This window comes from Silurus aristotelis (assembly GCF_946808225.1).
Source record: "Silurus aristotelis genome assembly, chromosome: 20".
In the NCBI taxonomy this organism is placed as follows: domain Eukaryota; kingdom Metazoa; phylum Chordata; class Actinopteri; order Siluriformes; family Siluridae; genus Silurus; species Silurus aristotelis.
The window spans coordinates 6,903,753-6,922,518 of NC_139593.1; the positions used below are offsets into that span (position 1 = coordinate 6,903,753).

The following is an 18,766-nucleotide window of genomic DNA, read 5'->3' on the forward strand; positions in this document are numbered from 1 at the left end:
GCCCCAGTCTTCCCGTTTTATTTGCTGCTCGCCGGTCTTCCCAAACAAATTATTTTTTTAATCACGGAGCACTCATCATAGCGTAGTGTATTCATTACTGAGGTGTTTTTTTTTTTTGTTGTTCTCTGTGACGAGTGACTGCCTCGCGTTCTGCGCCATATTTTGGCCTTCATCTCGATTAAATAAAAGCTGAATGAAATATAAAAAATAGGTGGAAAACCTGTGTAGGGAGAAAAAAATCTGAAAAGTCTGGAATAGAAAAGTTTCTTTTCGGCTTCTCCCGTTAGGGGTCGCCACAGCGGATCCTCCGCACGTTTGATTTGGCACATGTTTTACGCTGGATGCCCTTCCTAACGCAACCCTCCCCAATTTATCCGGGCTTGGGACCGGCACTAAGAGTGGCTGGGGATGGTTCCCTGACCGGGAATCGAACCCGGGTCGCAGCGGTGGGAGCGCTGCATCTTAACCACTAGACCACCAGGGGACCAAAAGTCTGGAATAGAAAAGAAAATCAAAAAGATATAATGACTGCTAAGTGCTTACTCAATGTATTCCTATGAAAAAAGATTTTTCTCTCTGATTATTGAAAATTGATCATGTTATCAACTATATTCTCATTGGTGGGTTTTCCTTCCATCACTACGTTGGTTTGAGCTCTGTAATAGTAAAGAGTTTGATTTTTCAAGCGAAGCACACTTCATGTCACTGGCTCAGGAGGTCGGGTGACTCTTTTTGTCGTTGGCTAACGGGGAAAGGAAATATAAAAAATAGAGTTTGAGGTGGAGAGTGGAAAGGGAGAGCTGGTTTGGATGGGGGTTTGAAAGCTTTCAGAAACACTCTGCCAGATGTGCAGATGACGAAGGATCAGTCACACTGAGCCAAGAGGTCCTTCGGGTTTCGGGCTAGTGGAAAGCTGCAAGCATTCAGCAGCCTACCAGCAGGAGATTTAAACTACAATTAATCGATCGTTCTGCGTTTCACCTGCACTTCGGTGCTTATCGGTGGCAAATATTCAGGAACACAAGCGTCACAGCTCGAGGAACATGTGCTCTTCTCTTTCCTCACTATTAAGGTTGCAAATTAAATGTTAAAGTATGACCAAATTATTTTTTAATGGGTTTAATGCTCTTCAAACTCAGTAAACAGGGACTTATTTGTACTACAGTCTGTTAATTTGGTGGAATCTTCAAGAATTTGACCAGTGTCAAAATAACAACTGATTACTATCAAAGATATTATTTATTTTCTATTAAACATATTCATGGACAAAAGTTTTTTGAACATCCCATTCCACAGTCAGCCTCCATTTTTTGTTATAATAACCCCCACTCTTCTGGGAAGATGTTCCACTAGATTTTGGAGTGTGCTTGTGAAGATTTGTGCTCATTCCGCCACAAAGGTGTTAGTAAAGTCAAGTACAATCTGTTCAATATGGTTAGAGCTCTAAAGCAGGCCACTCAAGATCTTCGACTCTAACCTTCATAAAGCATATCTTCATGGCGCTGGCTTTGTGCAGAGGGGCATTGTCATGTTGGAACAGGTTTGCGTCTTCTAGCTCAAGTGAAGGAAAAACATCCGAAGACATCTTACACAATCATGTGCCTCCCACATACACAATGTGGACAAAAGGTTGTTGACAACAGACCATAACATTATGTGCTTCCTTTTAAACATCCCATTCAAAATTCAGTTCTCATCTGCAGTAACCTCCACTATTCTGGGAAGATGATGTTGTGGAGATTTGTGCTCATTCCACCACAAAGGTGTTAGTAAAGTCAGGTACAATCTGTTCAATATGGTTAGAGCTCTAAAGCAGGCCACTCAAGATCCTTCACTCTAACATTCATGCAGCATATCCTTATGGAACTGGCTTTGTGCACAGGGCAAAGTCAGGTTTGAACAGGTTTTGGTCTCCCAGTTCAAGAAAAAGGGAAAATGTTATACTACCACATCCAAAGACATTCATTACAATTATGTGCCTTAAACTTTGTAGAACCACAAATGACAGGAGTCCTAATACTTATGTCCATATGGTGTACTTGAATTATAGTTTGTTTTTCTATACAGTAAATTATAGTACAATTATATTTAGTTTGGTTTAATTCATTCAACAATTAGCCTGTCTTAAATAATCCATAAAAATATCTTTCATAAAATAAATCTGTATCGAGGGGGGGTTATTTATTTATTTATTTATTTATTTATTTATAAGAACTCCACCTTTGAGGTACCCACTATTTGAGTTGAAACGAGTTTGTACAACTCGAAAAAACACCCTACCTCCACCGAATGAGGTAATTTCACTAATAAGGCAGAACAAACAGACCATGTCTTATAGCCTGTTAGCAAACACACAAGATTATCTAGTTTACATAGCACTTACTGATTGAAGCGCCACTCAACCCAATTTGTTTGCCTCTGTATCTTATTGCGCTACAGCTATCAGACAACTACCTTCAAGATCCTGAAGCTTGTTGCCAGAAAAGTGTACAATAAAATACAAGATTCTCTATTTCCCACATGAGTGGAGTGCCTAAAGCTCGGGGTAGGAGAAATAGTTATAATAAGATAGAAGAATACCACTGCAGTAACAAGTAATACGATCTAAAACTTTTTTCTAAAGACAATTTAAGTCTGCAGTGTTTTTCTTTCGCTCGATAATAATAATTTGTAAATAAAAAAAATAATTTCTTTCGGTACAGCCATCTAGACACATATTCCAATATCATCAAATAAATTCACTGCTTTCTAAGTAGTCAGTCTGCCCAAAAACACAAATATCCTTAAAGAGTGTAAAAAAATTAAATACCTTCTGAGTATATCCTTTACAGTTTCTTCAAATCTTGTCTTAATGCCTGGTTTATCTCGAGATCATTTTCCAGGAAGAGACCACATCTTTTTCTTTTTTTTACTAAACACAGAGGGGGGGGGGGGGGGGAATCATCATCTGCCACTGCTTCTGATTGAAGAGCTCAATAAATATCCTGAGTAAATTGTTGCCTCAGCAGGATTACCAATCTCTGGGAAACTTTCCATCAAACTCAGGAGCAGAAGGCACCTTAACAACATCTTTGCCAGTGATGAATCCGTGGCAAATAATAAAAAAAATAGATTTATTCTCCGGACTGCTCTATAAACAACCACCTGAACATTACTTACATCCTAGTGTCACTGTATTCATCCTATCTCACAACCTACATACTATAAATTTAAACATGTGGAGGTTGAAATAAATTGTGTTTGTGTAGGGCTTGTTAGAACGTTTTTCATGCGATGGTGTATTTCCTAGTAGTGTTCTGTGGTATTTATGACCAAAATCTAAATGTGTATATACCACACTCTTTGGGATTCACTCCAATTATGTAACCCGTTCACATTCCCTGTCAGATTGAGAGCCCTGAAAGTCAGGATCGGCTTCACCTCCCTAAAAGTTGGAACTGGATCAAATTGGCTCTCGTCCTTCACCTCCATAATCAAAGCAGGGTTTCCTTTTTAATCCTCTCCACGACATCCAATTAGCTAAAAGTAAGTTCAATGCTTGATATGATTTGTGTCAGAGCGCTCGCGTTTGTAAATTGTGTTTGCTCTTGCAATTACCCAATCAGCCAACCGAGTGGCGGCAATGCGGGGTATAAAACTGTGCAGGATGAGATTATAAGAAGAAAAAAAAAAATCAGATTGCAGTGATTTTGACCCTGGCATAGTGGCTGAGGCCAGACGGTTTAGTCTTTTTAAACTGCTGATTTGCTCAGGTTTTCAAACAACGGTCCCCAGAAGGGTGCAATCAAGAAAAAAACATCCAGTGAATAGCAGTGCTGTGGATGGAAACGCCTTGCTCAATTCGAGTTGAGTGGCTTTTACTGTCATTTCAACCATTACACAGCTGGTACAGTACACCATGAATTGAAACAACTTCCCTTAGGATTGAGGTGCTACATAAAACACGGAACTACAACAACAAAAAAAAAAATACACTGAGGGATTACTGAGTTTTTTATTGATGATACAGGCCAGACTGGTCTGAGCTGACAGGAAGTCTATGGTAACTAAAAAAAACTCTTTTAAACCGAGAATCCATGTCAAAATCCACAAGACAAATCATGAAACCTTTAGTGGGATTTCCTACAACAAGAGTAGACCACACTGTGCTCCTCTCCTGTTACCAGCTAAAGTGAGGTACAATGGGCTCATTCTCAATTTAAAAGTGGACAAAATGTTGATCAGTCAGAATCTGGTGTGAAAAAAACATATTTTTTGCCTTCCGTCCACACTGAGACGGCGTTTTTAGTCAACAAAAACGTAGCTTCTGGAAACATTTTTAATCATGTCCTCAACAGAAAGAGCAGGTAAGTGAATAAATGCCAGGCGGAAATGACGCAGATCGAAGAGTGATCTGATGTGGATGAGCAACATTTAGGAAACATTTGGAACGAAGGTGTGGACATTTTTAGACAAAAACACCGTTGTTTTATTTATCCGGATTAGTGTAGACATATTTTTACTGACCACACTCATCCCTTTAAAGCCATAATTTATCTACTTCCTAATGACTACGTAATCATTATAAAGAACAAAGTCACAAGCACATGTAGTCCCACAGTGGGTCCAGAAACGTGGCAACGAGTTCAGTGTGCTTTGGTCCAGTCTCCAGATTTGAGTCTATTGGAGCACCTTTGGGATTCTTAGAATAGCAAATCTCAGTTTGACAACATGGATCAGAACCTCAAACACCTTGTAGAATTCAGACCTTGAAGAATCGAGGTTGTTTCCTAACATCCAGCAGCTCCGTGATGTCATTGTGAAGGAGGGAAAAAGGATCCCAACAACAACCTGTGCAGCTCTGGTGAATTCCATGCCAAGGAGGATTAAAGCAGTGATAGATAACAACGGTGCTCACACAAAATATTGACACTTTGGACACAGTTTTGACATGTTCACTTAGGGTAAACTCACTTTTGTTGCCAGTTATTTGGACAATAATGGCTGTATTTTTTAGTTAATTTCAGAGGACAGTAAATCTATACATGCTGCACATTGACTAAAATATATCCAAGTTTCTATAGTATTGTCACTTAAAAAGATCTACTAAAATGTTTGCTGAAATGTGAGGGGTGTACTTACTTTTGTGAGCTACTGTACGTTTTTCCGAATGAAGTTACAAATTCAGAGGATGGAAACGCTTTAAATTCGAATTAAGTGGCATTTACTGTCATTTCAACCATTATACAGCTGGCATGAGTATACCATGAAGTTGTACTATTGGAGCACCTTTAGGATTCAGTAGAACACAAGGTTCTTAAATTGACAAACCTCAGATTGACAACAGAATCTCAAACACCTTGTAGAATCCAAGCTTCGACAAACCAAGGCTGTTACCCAGTATATATTGGGCAACACAGTACATACCTTTGTTTTCAATTAAGTAAAAAGATCAGTGCATCTACAGTCTGTCTAACATTGAGCAGGTATGAAAACTCATACAACATTTCAATTTGGCCTTGAATGGATGGCAGATGGAGGAGAAAACCTGAATTTTCTGTAGGGCCTGTTTAAAGCAAAATCCGATTAACTCCACATGAAATAAAAGAGAGATTACTGGAGGAATGAGTGAATAAAGTCTGCACAGCACACAGATTATACATATGCACTATGAGTAGGTGCGTGGGAGAGGTAATTGTCTTAAGAGGGCGGGGGAGAGAACAGAGCGAGGCACTCGCCTGCCAATCAGAGATCAAACGTCAAAACTACAACATGCCTTTGCACTACAGACACCTGCCTCGTTCGGAGAGCCGTATGCTGATCTCAGCAGATAGGTGTGAATGGTGCTTCTGGAGTAATTGCTTTGTTTATCCAACACAGAAGGCACTTTGCGTGACTAATAAGTAACATTCGGTCAACGATAAGATTAGTAGGTGTGTGGAAATATGCCACGGAGTACACGTTAGTGCGGAGATACAAATAGTCTCAAAACGCATACCATTATATCACTGTCAGCGCACACTTTCATGAGAGGACAGCGAACGGTTGAGTCGTTTCGTTTCGTGCCGTGTCATGTCATTTCACTGAAACCTTGTGGGAAGAACTCCTGAAAGACGTACTGCCGGCATTTCTTCCAGCGGGAAGAGGGACGCAAATTCATCATCATCCACAGCTCAAGGCTGTTATCTGTTGTCAGTAACTGAGCCGTGCACTCTTAATGCGCATCTTAATGTGCTTCTCCTCCATTCACATCACCCACGCGAGAGAAAGAGTGCGTCTTCAATCCGGGCAGAAACCTCTGTTGTTTTTTTTTTATTGTTTTTTTTATTGTGGGGATTACAATGCGTATATCTGGAAGAGGTGTAAAGATTCGATGCGACGTTTCCCGTAATAACGCCAAAGTTTAGCAGAGAACCTTTTCTTAATGGGTTGATAAACAAACGTATGTATCTATAGACAAAGCTTTAAAGTAATCATGTTAAATATGACAAACACTGTAATGTGTAAGCCAGCAGGTCCTTAGACATGTTTGACAACAACAAAAACAAAGATCTCTACTTGCAAGAGGGTTTCCCAGATCGAAAGAAATTTCACGACTTTTCACTGAAGGTGTGGCTTCTAATATACTTTCTATGCAATCATGCCCTATGCAGGAATGTACACCACACACTCATTTGTGTCTGTGCTAATGAACTTAGCCAGCTAGCTAAACAATCGATAGATAGATAGATAGATAGATAGATAGATAGATAGATAGATAGATAGATAGATAGATAGATAGATAGATAGATAGATAGATAGATAGATAGATAGATAGGAAAAGAAGTATTTGAACACCCGGCTATTTTGCAAGTTCTCCCACTTAGAAATCATGGAGGGGTCTGAAATTGTCATCGTAGGTGCATGTCCACTGTGAGAGACATAATCTAAAAAAGAAAATCCAGAAATCACAATATATGATTTTTAAACTATTTATTTGTATGATACAGCTGCAAATAAGTATTTGAACACCTGTCTATCAGCTAGAATTCTGACCCTCAAAGACCTGTTAGTCTGCCTTTAAAATGTCCACCTACACTACATTTATTATCCTAAATTAGATGCACCTGTTTGAGGTCGTCAGCTGCATAAAGACACCTGTCCACCCCATACTATCATTAAGAATCCAACTACTAACATGGCCAAGACCAAAGAGCTGTCCAAAGACACTAGAGACAAAATTGTACACCTCCACAAGGCTGGAAAGGGCTACGGGGAAATTGCCAAGCAGCTTGGTGAAAAAAGGTCCACTGTTGGAGCAATCATTAGAAAATGGAAGAAGCTAAACATGACTGTCAATCTCCCTCGGACAGGGCGCCATGCAAGATCTCACCTCGTGGGGTCTCAATGATCTTAAGGAAGGTGAGAAATCAGCCCAGAACTACACGGGAGGAGCTGGTCAATGACCTGAAAGGAGCTGGGACAACCGTTTCCAAGGTTACTGTTGGTAATACACTAAGACATCATGGGAGATCCAGAGGAGTCATGGGAGAAAGTCATGTGGTCAGATAAGACCAAATTAGAACTTTTGGGTCATAATTCCACTAAACGTGTTTGGAGGAAGAAGGATGATGAGTACCATCCCAAGCACACTATCCCTACTGTGAAGCATGGGGGTGGTAGCATTATGCTTTGGGGGTGTTTTTCTGCACATGGAACAGGGCGACTGCACTGTATTAAGGAGAGGATGACCGGGGCCATGTATTGCGAGATTTTGGGGAACAACCTCCTTTCCTCAGTTAGAGCATTGAAGATGGGTCGAGGCTGGGTCTTCCAACATGACAATGACCCGAAGCACACAGCCAAGATAACCAAGGGGTGGCTCTGTAAGAAGCATGTCAAGGTTCTGGCGTGGCCTAGCCAGTCTCCAGACCTAAACCCAATAGAGAGTCTTTGGAGGGAGCTCAAACTCCGTGTTTCTCAGTGACAGGCCAGAAACCTGACTGATCTAGAGAAGATTTGTGTGGAGGAGTGGGCCAAAATCCCTCCTGCAGTGTGTGCAAACCTGGTGAAAAACTACAGGAAAAGGTTGACCTCTGTAATTGCAAACAAAGGCTACTGTACCAAATATTAACATTGACTTTCTCAGGTGTTCAAATACTTATTTGCAGCTGTTTCATACAAATAAATAGTTAAAAAAGTGGACATGCACCTACGATGACAATTTCAGACCCCTCTATGATTTCTAAGTGGGAGAACTTGCAAAATAGCAGGGCGTTCAAATACTCATTTTCCTCACTGTAGATAGATAGATAGATAGATAGATAGATAGATAGATAGATAGATAGATAGATAGATAGATAGATAGATAGATAGATAGATAGATAGATAGATAGATAGATAGATAGATAGATAGATAGATAGATAGATAGACTGACTTATGGAATAGGTTAGATGGGCATCCTTACATTTAGAAGTTTGATTGCTTGCCATGTAACCACGTGACGTTTCCTGTAGTTACACCAAAATCTAACTGAGAACCTTTCTTTAATGCATTGACAAACATTTCAGCCAAGCCCTGAAGTAGTCATGTTAAATATGACACACACTGCAGTATGTAAGCCAGCAGGTCCCTAGATATTTTCTCATTCGACAATCATACAAACAAAGCTTTCTACTTGCAGGAGACTTTATCAAATTAAAAGAAATTTGCAGACTTTTAAATGAGGATGCACCTTATAATATAACTGTAACCACTGTCTATTAGGGATGTGCATCTTCATAACTGAAACCGACGTGATTCGCATCTTGATGCATAGTCAATGATGCGATACATTAAGGATACATATGAGCAGATGTGCGATGTGATATGATTCACCACTCTTACGATCGGATTTCGATTTGATTCATTGTAAATGAAAAATAATATGGTACAGTTAGTTCACTTTTATTTCTTCGGTTCAAACAGACAGAAAATCATAAATGTACTTGAGTTGACTTCTAAGGCATGGCCCCTTTCACAAAAAAAGCCTTTGTAGTGCAACAAGAAAAAAGATTAAATAAAACCAGAGGTTCTTTTTCCCTGTTCGGTGTCTAAGAAGATGCAGCTCTACCTCTGCCATGTTCATCTGTATTCTATGTGACTCTCAGGACACATTCCTCGTCTCCGTAGTGTTGGATTACGTCATATTCACGTAGCACCTGTGGCGCTGAGGAAACGCGCTCGAGAAACAGCTTAGCGACGAGAAATCAATCTACATATAATTAACAAAACATTGGTCACTTTATAAATAATAAAAGTATAACTCATCTACTAATAATTATATATTTGTTACACGTGTGGTTATACGGTAGCTTTACTGTTTTTATCCCATGCACGTACGTGGGATCTTGGCGTTGTTCTGCCGATCGGTTTCACACCACTTCAGTTACGACACTGACAAGTAGCTCGGGAGATCACAACACTTGGTTTATTGTATATCAGGAGGTGAAACTGTTCTTTTCTACGATCCAAATCGCTGTTCTAGCGGTATTATCTCCAAATTTTATTTAAAGTTGTAGTACACTGTTTAAAAACTTAAATTTCACTCTCTACATATAAGAGTGTTTTTTTTTTTTTTTTACAGATGCAATCATGTTAAAAAAACGTTGCATCGTAATACAAATGCCAACTTGTATCCGATGCAAACGTTGCATCACATCGTTGCATCATAACTTTTATGTGGATGCACTGATGCGAATCGCTGAATCTAACCATCTCTACTGTCTATGCAATCGTGCCATATGCAGGAATTTGCATCATACACAAGTTTGTGTCGGTGTTAATCAACTTAGCCAGCTAACTCGCTCGCCGCGCTTTAATACATTAATACTTTCACCACCATTTTTCTACTTAATTAGGGTTCCAGGTGCACTCCAGAGCACAGGGGTAGCACATTAAAGCTTTCGCTTGCCTGGTGCACTAACCCTAATACATTTATAATTTGTACACCCCTGGCTCTGTATTCCTGTGACTGCGAGGTGAAAGTGCAAAATGGCGAGTTTTAACTTGAGGCAGTTTAAAGCATATAATAATAATCCAAAAATCATTTTTTAAAGGGGATTATAAATAATTAAACTTTAGGCTGCTGTGTGGTTTCTTGGCCAGATGTTGGGGAATGCATACATAGATCATGCACATGAAAGCAATGGTGTATTTTTGGCTACGGCAACATCGCTCATCATTATTACATTTTTCTTCTTCGTGTTCTCATCAGACATCATGCTCGGCTATAATGGAGGAGCTTCCTAAGCATTCATTTATATGTTAGAAGAAGAAGAAGAGAGTCAACTATGAAGCTTACTAACAAATCAATGGTCGGAAAATCATCAAGAATCTAACACTCCTGAGATTCTCTTGTGCCTCCATTTGTTCTTTTACGTTTATTCCAATGAACTCTTTGAAAAAAGCTACGGTTTGATCACGGTAATGATTCAAATGTTGAATGTAAAATTCTTCTTCTTCTTCTTCTTCTTCTTTCGGCTGCTCCCATTAGGGGTCGCCACAGCGAATCATCCATCTCCATACCACCCTGTCCTCTATATCTGCCTCTTTTACACCAACTACCTGCATGTCTTCCCTCACCACATCCATGAACCTCCTCCTTGGCCTTCCTCTTTTCCTCCTACCTGGTGGCTCCATCTTCAGCATTTTTCTACCAATATAATTCATGTCCCTCCTCTGCACATGTCCAAACCATCTCAATCTCGCCTCCCTCACCTTGTCACCAAAACATCCTATATGTGCTGTCCCTCTAATAAACTCATTTCTAATCTTGTCCATCCTCGTCACTCCCAAACGAAAACCTCAACATCTTCAGCTCTGCTACCTCCAGCTCCACCTCCTGTTTTTTACTCAATGCCACTGTCTCTAATCCATACAACATCGCAGGTCTCACCACAGTCCTATAAACTTTCCCTTTCATTCTTGCAGATACTCTTCTATCACAAATCACTCCTGTCACTCTTCTCCACCCACTCCACCCTGCCTGCACTCTTTTCTTTACTTCCCTAACACACTCTCCATTACTTTGCACTGTTGACCCCAGGTACCTGAACTCCTCCACCTTCTCCACCTCTTCTCCCTGCAACCGCATCACTCCACTGCCCTCCCTCTCATTCACACACATGTACTCTGTCTTACTCCTACTGACTTTCATTCCCCTTCTCTCCAGCGCATATCTCCACCTCTCCAGGCTCTTCTCAACCTGCTCTCTACTCTCACCACAAATCACAATATCATCTGCAAACATCATAGTCCAGGGAGACTCCTGTCTGACCTCGTCCGTCAACCTGTCCATCACCACTGCAAACAGGAAAGGGCTCAGGGCCGATCCTTGATGCAGTCCAACCTTCACCCTGAACCAGTCTGTCGTACCTACTGCACACTTTACTGCCGTCACACTGTCCTCATACATGTCCTGCACCACCCTCACATACTTCTCTGACACACCTGACTTCCTCATACAATACCACAACTCCTCTCTCGGCACCCTGTCGTACGCTTTTTCTAAATCCACAAATACACAATGCAGCTCCTTCTGTCCTTCTCTATACTTCTCCATCAACATCCTCAAAGCAAATAAGGCATCTGTGGTGCTCTTCCTCGGCATGAAACCATACTGTTGCTCACAGATGGTCACCTCTTCTCTCAGCCTGGCTTCCACTACTCTTTCCCATAACTTCATGGTGTGACTGATCAACTTAATTCCCCTGTAGTTACTGCAGGTCTGCACATCTCCCTTATGCTTAAAGATCGGTACCAGCACACTCCTTCTCCATTCCTCAGGCATCCTCTCCCCTTCCAGAATCCTGTTAAACAATCTGGTTAAAAACTCCACTGCCATCTCTCCTAAACATCTAAACGCTTCTACCGGTATGTCATCTGGTCCAACCGACTTTCCATTCTTCATCCTCTTAATCGCTGCTCTCACTTCCTCCTTACTAATCCTATCTACATCCTGCTTCACCAACTCCACATCCTCCAACCTTCTCTCTCTCTGATTTTCCTCATTCATCAGCTGCTCAAAATACTCCCTCCATCTTCTCAACACACTCTCCTCACTAGTCAACACATTTCCCTCTCCATCCTTTATTGCTCTAACTTGCAGTACATCCTTCCCAGCTCGGTCCCTCTGCTTGGCCAATCGGTATAAATCCTTTTCTCCTTCCTTAGTGTCCAACCTCTTATACAGTTCCTCATATGCCTTTTCCTTGGCTTTCGCCACATCCCTTTTAACCTGCTGCCGCATCTCCTTGTACTCCTGCCTACTTTTCTCATCACTCTGTCGATCCCACTTCTGTTTTGCCAATCTCTTTCCCCTAATGCTCTCCTGCACTTCCTCATTCCACCACCACGTCTCCTTGTCTTGCTTTCTATTTCCAGATGTCACACCAAGTACTTTTCTAGCTGCCTCCCTCATCACTCCTGCAGTAGTTGCCCAATCATCCGGCACCTCTTCACCACCACCAAGCCCCTGTCTGACCTCTTCCCTGAACCTCACACTACACTCTTCCTCCTTCAGTTTCCACCATCTTATTCTTCTTTCAAACCTTACTTTCCTCCTCTTCTTCTTTGCCTCCAAAACCATCCTACAGACCACCATCCGATGCTGTCTAGCTACACTGTCCCCCGCCAACACCTTACAGTCTCCAATCTCCTTCAGGTTGCATCTCCTACACAGAAGATAATCCACCTGTGTGCACCTTCCTCCACTCTTATACGTCACCCTATGATCCTCCTTCTTCTTAAAATACGTGTTCACCACTGCCATTTCCATCCTTTTAGCAAAATCTACCACCATCTGCCCTTCCACATTCCTCTCCTTAAAACCATACCTACCCATCACCTCCTCATCACCTCTGTTCTCTTCACCTACATGCCCATTAAAGTCTGCCCCAATCACCAATCGTTCTTTCCTATGTACACCATCTACCACTTCATCTAATTCACTCCAGAATCTTTCTTTCTCCTCCATCTCACAGCCAACTTGTGGAGCATAGGCACTGATGACATTTATCATCATCCCTTCAACTTCCACCTTCACGATCATCACCCTATCAGAAACTCTCTTCACCTCCACTACACTCTTACTGTACTCTTCCTTCAGAATCACCCCTACACCATTTCTCTTCCCATCCACACCATGATAAAACAGTTTAAACCCACCTCCAATGTTCCTGGCCTTACTCCCTTTCCACTTGGTCTCCTGAACACACAACACATCTACCTTTCTCCTCTTCATCATATCAGCTATCTCTCTCCCTTTACCCGTCATAGTACCAACATTTAAAGTACCAACCCGAACCTCTACTCTCCTACACTGCTCCTTTTCCTGCCGTCTCTGTAGACGCCTTCCTCCTCTCCTTCTCCTCCTTTGGCCAACAGTAGCCCAATTTCCACCGGTACCCTGTCGGCTAACGATACCTGTGGCGGTCGTTGTTAACCCGGGCCTCGACCGATCCGGTATGAAATTCTCATTTGTGATCCGCATATTTGATTTGGCACATGTTTTACGCTGGATGCCCTTCCTAACGCAACCCTCCCCATTTACCCGGGCTTGGGACCTGCACTAAGAGTACACTGGCTTGTGCCCCCCTAATGGCTGGGTTGTTGAATGTAAAATTCAATGCACAAAAATCTAACACATCTAACAACTCTGAGTGCACATAATTTTCAGGGATGTTTTTTTTGTCACTATTTGGTTATCTGCCACACCTCATGCAGCTCATCAAGAGTCCGATAACAAGCTCATAAAAGCAAGCAGGACTGATAAGGCAGTAAGAGTATTTGTTTCATTCTTGCTAATTTCCTGACCAATGATTTCTTGTTAAGATTAGAAAGCGTAATATTTTGTCAGGTTGGGTTGGGCCCATCCTCTTTTCTTTTTTTTTTTTACCCAAGACTGGATGAGGATTGGTCTATCTGTTGTTAGAGAGTCTGGTGTTTTACCAGTTGTTTTCTAATTTCATCAAACTCATGTATTACAAATTTTATGGAGTGTGAATAGGCATCCTGAGGCAATATGGCAATCATTGTGACAATAACATCATGCAAACTAGTGGCTAAATTCTTCTGTAAGTTTTGCGGTGTATTACTTTGAATTAAGGCTGCAGCAAATAACTTGAGTAATTCAATTACAAAAATTAATCTAGGGAAATTTATTTGACTAAATTTAGTCTATTTAACCAAACACGGAACACTGTGTTTCCCACGGACCATTTTTACTGATGCACCACCCGCTAAACTCTGGAGCTCTCTGGACAGGTCAATACATAAGATGCTGCAGAATAAAAAATGGAGGAACGGGAAGAAAACAGCGAGGGACTGAAGATTCAGGCCAAAGAAAACGGCAGAAAGTTTCCTACGTTTGGGATCATTTCTAAACATAAAAAAAATGTAGCACAGCGTGTTAACCCTTTTTAAAGTAATTTGAAAGACTTTGGGGTCTTTATGAGGGTTTTTGAGGTCATTTGAGGGACTGCTGGGTCATTTAAAAGATCTTGGGGGTCTTTATGGGTGCCTTTAATGGCATATGGCAGACTCTGAGGTCAGAGAATGTGAGGTAATTTAAGAGTTTAGGGTCTTTATGAGGGTATTTTGAGGTTATTTTAGAGACTATGTCGTCATTTAAAAGACTTTGGGGTCTTTATGGGGGACTTTGAGATCAATTGAGAGTATTCAATGTCAATTGGGAGAATCTGAGGTCATTTGGGGACTTTTTATATTATGATAACCAATTTTTAAAAAGAAGTTCAGAAAAATGAAAACCCACGAATGACAGACAGTTGATCCTATCCATGGAGGTGCCAATAATTCTAAAGTTATTTGTAAAGCCTGAGGGTCATCTTTGATTCTGCAGAATCACTGATGTTATTTTCAACTTTGTACCAAATCTTTTCCAAACTATCTGTAAATAACACCTTTTTTAATGCCTTGTACCTCCTGGACTATATTTAGTGAAAGAAATAAGCTTGTGTAACCAAAATAAAGAACTAGAATCCATCATTGGGTCCAGAATGACATTCTTCACCCTGGTGACCGCAATCATTTTCTAAAATTCAGTGAAGTTAATAAAAAAAATAATGATTGAAGTTTCTGCATAATAGAGTACACTGATGAATGACAATGCAGCAGAAATCTGAAATCCGATTGGTCAGAAGGGAATCGGGTTTCTATAAGCACCACTCCGGTGTGGCATAAAAGGAATAAAAGACTTCAGGGCATGCTGTTATTAATCAGCTTTCGAGCCGTAACGCACCACCCCGTCGTTAATTCTTTTCCTATAACGGCGCACCCCGTCGCGTTTCGTTCCTCACACACTGCACTAATTAACTTACATCTTAATCAGATATCATGACTATAATTAAAACACTGTACGAAATGATAGTTTGTGGGAAGTTCTGATTTGCACTGAAAACACTCAAAGTGAAACAGAGCTACAATAGCTTTTTGCATTTGCCTTTGCATTTCATGCTCCAGGCAAATCTCTCCATTAGGATTTTTTTTAAAAATGGCTGAATCTCAAGTTAGACTTTAGGAATGAGGGTGAAAGTAAGTCTGGTTTGCTTCTTTCATCTTTCTAAAGTAATAAGTTCAGAGGCTATGAGTGAGACGGTGGAATCAGCAGGAAACCCTACATTTTAGCTTATTAATGTTCAATTATGTGTGCGGTGTGAGGCAGGAGCAAACTAATTCTACGTTATCAGCCATGATTAAAATTCATGGACGCTGACTTGAGGCGACTCTTCACTCTCATGACTCAACCGATGTCTTTTTGCGCGCTTGTAAATGAGCGTGTGGTCCGTAACAGTGGGCTCATAGAGCAGATTTGAAGGTAATTGTAACAGTAAAAAAAAAAAAAAAAAAACTGAAAATATCTGTCTGCATTTATACAACCAGTTATTAATGGGAAATGTAGAATCGCAAGCGTGCTGTAAGGAAAATGGAGGCGCATACTGAGCAGTGATGTAGAGCACATTATTCGACTCTGAGGGTTCTTCAGGGGGTCGTTAGATGGATAGCGGTTGCAGCTTTCTGATGGAACCATTTCTGAATGGTAAAAAAGAAATGGAGAGCTTCATAAAACATTGGACTGTTTCCCCAGAAGAGCAAATCAAAGCAGGATAAAAAAGTGCATAAAAAATTCACCAGAATGTTAAAAACAGTATGAATTGTGCTGCTTTGAAATTATTTCTAGCACAGTGTAAAGTAGGTTTTAGTATTTTCCTTGCACAAAGTGCATACCTAAGATTTTACGCATTTTACTGTACTTCACTATGCCTTAGCTTAGCTACAATTCTGCATGTATCTGGAACTTCCCTGGAGCCATAAACACCTTATCATTCTTCCCTCGAATAGCATTCCCTGCCTAATACACAGCTCAAACAAATCACACAGGGATTTGAAGAGCTGGTCACTGGAAAAGCCATAGCGTATGATTTGCATCTTTTTTATCCAGACCAAACCTTTTAGTGAGCCCTCTGAGCCCTTATTCTGGATAAAGACCATGGTCATGAGGATAGAAATGCTTCATTAAAGGGGTCAGAGGGTCTGTATTGATTTGCAGGGACTATTACTTATAAGTAGACACATTAAAAACTATAGCAAGAAAATATTGTGTCCAAAAATCAATATACATTATATAAACTATATTGCTAAAAATATTGGGACACCTGACCTTTCCTGTTATATGTAGTTCTTCTCCAAACTGTTAACACAAAGCTGGAGGCACTCAATTGTATATGATGTGGTATAATAAATATAGCATGACAGTTCCCCTGTGCACAAAGCCAGTGCCATGAAGATATTCTTTACATGGTTTGGAGAGGAAGATCTTTGGTGGCCTGCTATAGAGCTCTGATCTCAACCCGGGGATGAAAAAACACTGCACCTCAGACCTCCTCACCCTACATCAGTACTAGACTTTATTAACACCCTTGTGGCTGATAAACACAAATCTCCACAAGCACACTCCAAAATCTAGAGGAACATCTTCCAAGAAGAGTGGGAGGAATTAAAAGAGCAAATTGGGAGTAAATGAGGAATGTGCCGCTCCAAATGCACATACCATACTTGGCTAGAAAAATTTTGGCAATATAGTGTTGTGTGTGTGTGTGTGTGTATATATATATATATATATATATATATATATATATATATATATATATATATATATATATATATATATATATATAATAATTCCTTCCACTCTTCTTGGAAGATGTTCCTCTAGATTTTGGAGTGTGCTCTATTTATATATATATATATTTTACTTTACCTTGATTTAATTGTAAATAAAAGTGATGAGATGAAGTTAATGAGTTTATCCATTTTAGCTCTGAAACTAATTACCTACATCATGTTCTCCACTCAGATTTGGTGGATTTGATTACTCTGACTATCAAATCAAGGTAAGATGATATGTTATATCTACACCAGACAATCCTACAACCCATTATACATGTGTTCAAGCCAAACGGACCCATTAAATCAATGAAGTCTACTAATGAGCAATGCATGTAATCGATAATTGCAATCATCCATTCATCATTTATTCACTAATTCATTGCTGATCGAGAGACGTTAGAAATGGGTAAATTGCCTGTCATGTCTATTAGTACTAGTAAAAATCCATGTCTATGATTATGCTAAAATTTGGTCCGATATGTGTGTATATTACATATAGAAGGAAACAGTATGTGAACAACACGGCTGTACCCTGTTATTATACATGTAGAAATGTGTTACTTTTGTTTAATGGGAATTCAGTAGTGTTAAAAAAAAAGCAGATATAAAGAACAATAGTGTGTGTGTGTGTGTGTGTGTGTGTGTGTGTGTGTGTGTGTGTGTGTGTGTGTGTGTGTATATACACAATACATACATATACATATATTCCATATGTACTATGTATACTGAAAGCTGAGGCAAGTAATAATCAAATATCATAAACATCTGCTATATTATTTATTATGTATATCTTCTTTCTGACAAAACTTTTTAGCCTGGCTGTACATGTCAAGCTATTTAATAATTTGGGTATATATACTATCCGATTTCTGTATATATATATATATATATATATATATATATATATATATATATATATATATATATATATATATATATATATATATATATATATATGTACTGTATATACTGTATGTGTGTGTGTTATGGAATGCAAATATATACATATATAAAACATTTCTATAGCCAACTTTTTTATAAAGGAAATTCAGTAGCAACATAAAAAATGTTGAATCATCATAAGAATGAAAGACTTACGTGATTTCAGGCGGTCAGAAGTCCTATCAGCAAATCAGTTCTGTCAGAGAGAGAGAGAAAGAGAGAGAAGAGAGAGAGAGGGGGGGGGGAAGAGAGAAGAGACGAGAATAGTGTCTCCACTATGGGCACGCAAGGTGTAAGCATTCCGTGAGCAAGCAGACTCGACACTGACTGGGTTTCTTGTGTGCAAAGTGAGAGCGTTTGCAGGGAGAGAGAGAGAGAGAGAGAGAGAGAGAGAGAGAGAGAGAGAGAGAGAGAGAGAGAGAGAGTGTTAGAGAGAGAGAGAAAGAGAGAGGGCGAGAGGAATGGAGTGAGTGCTCGCTGCACATCTCCTGTGAAAGGCGTTGCTAATTTGCCAATTATGACGCTTTGAAGGTAAAAATTGGAATTGTTTTTGGTCACTTTCCCACTTACACTCAGTTCATGTGTCTAAAATGGAGATAAACAAGAATAATTTCTTGAATGAAAACGATAAAACTAGAA

The 18,766-nt window shown here is 40.0% G+C and overlaps 1 protein-coding gene across 1 annotated transcript in view; it reads right to left on the bottom strand.

Annotated features, from left to right (window-relative positions):
* Positions 1-18,469, bottom strand: part of htr1fb (5-hydroxytryptamine (serotonin) receptor 1Fb) — a 31,403-nt gene extending 12,934 nt beyond the window's left edge. The window contains exon 1 of the mRNA XM_083522838.1: positions 18,284-18,469. The gene's annotated coding sequence lies outside the window, so the exon portion shown is untranslated. The remainder of the gene's footprint in view (positions 1-18,283) is intronic.
* Positions 18,470-18,766: the final 297 nt, after the last annotated feature.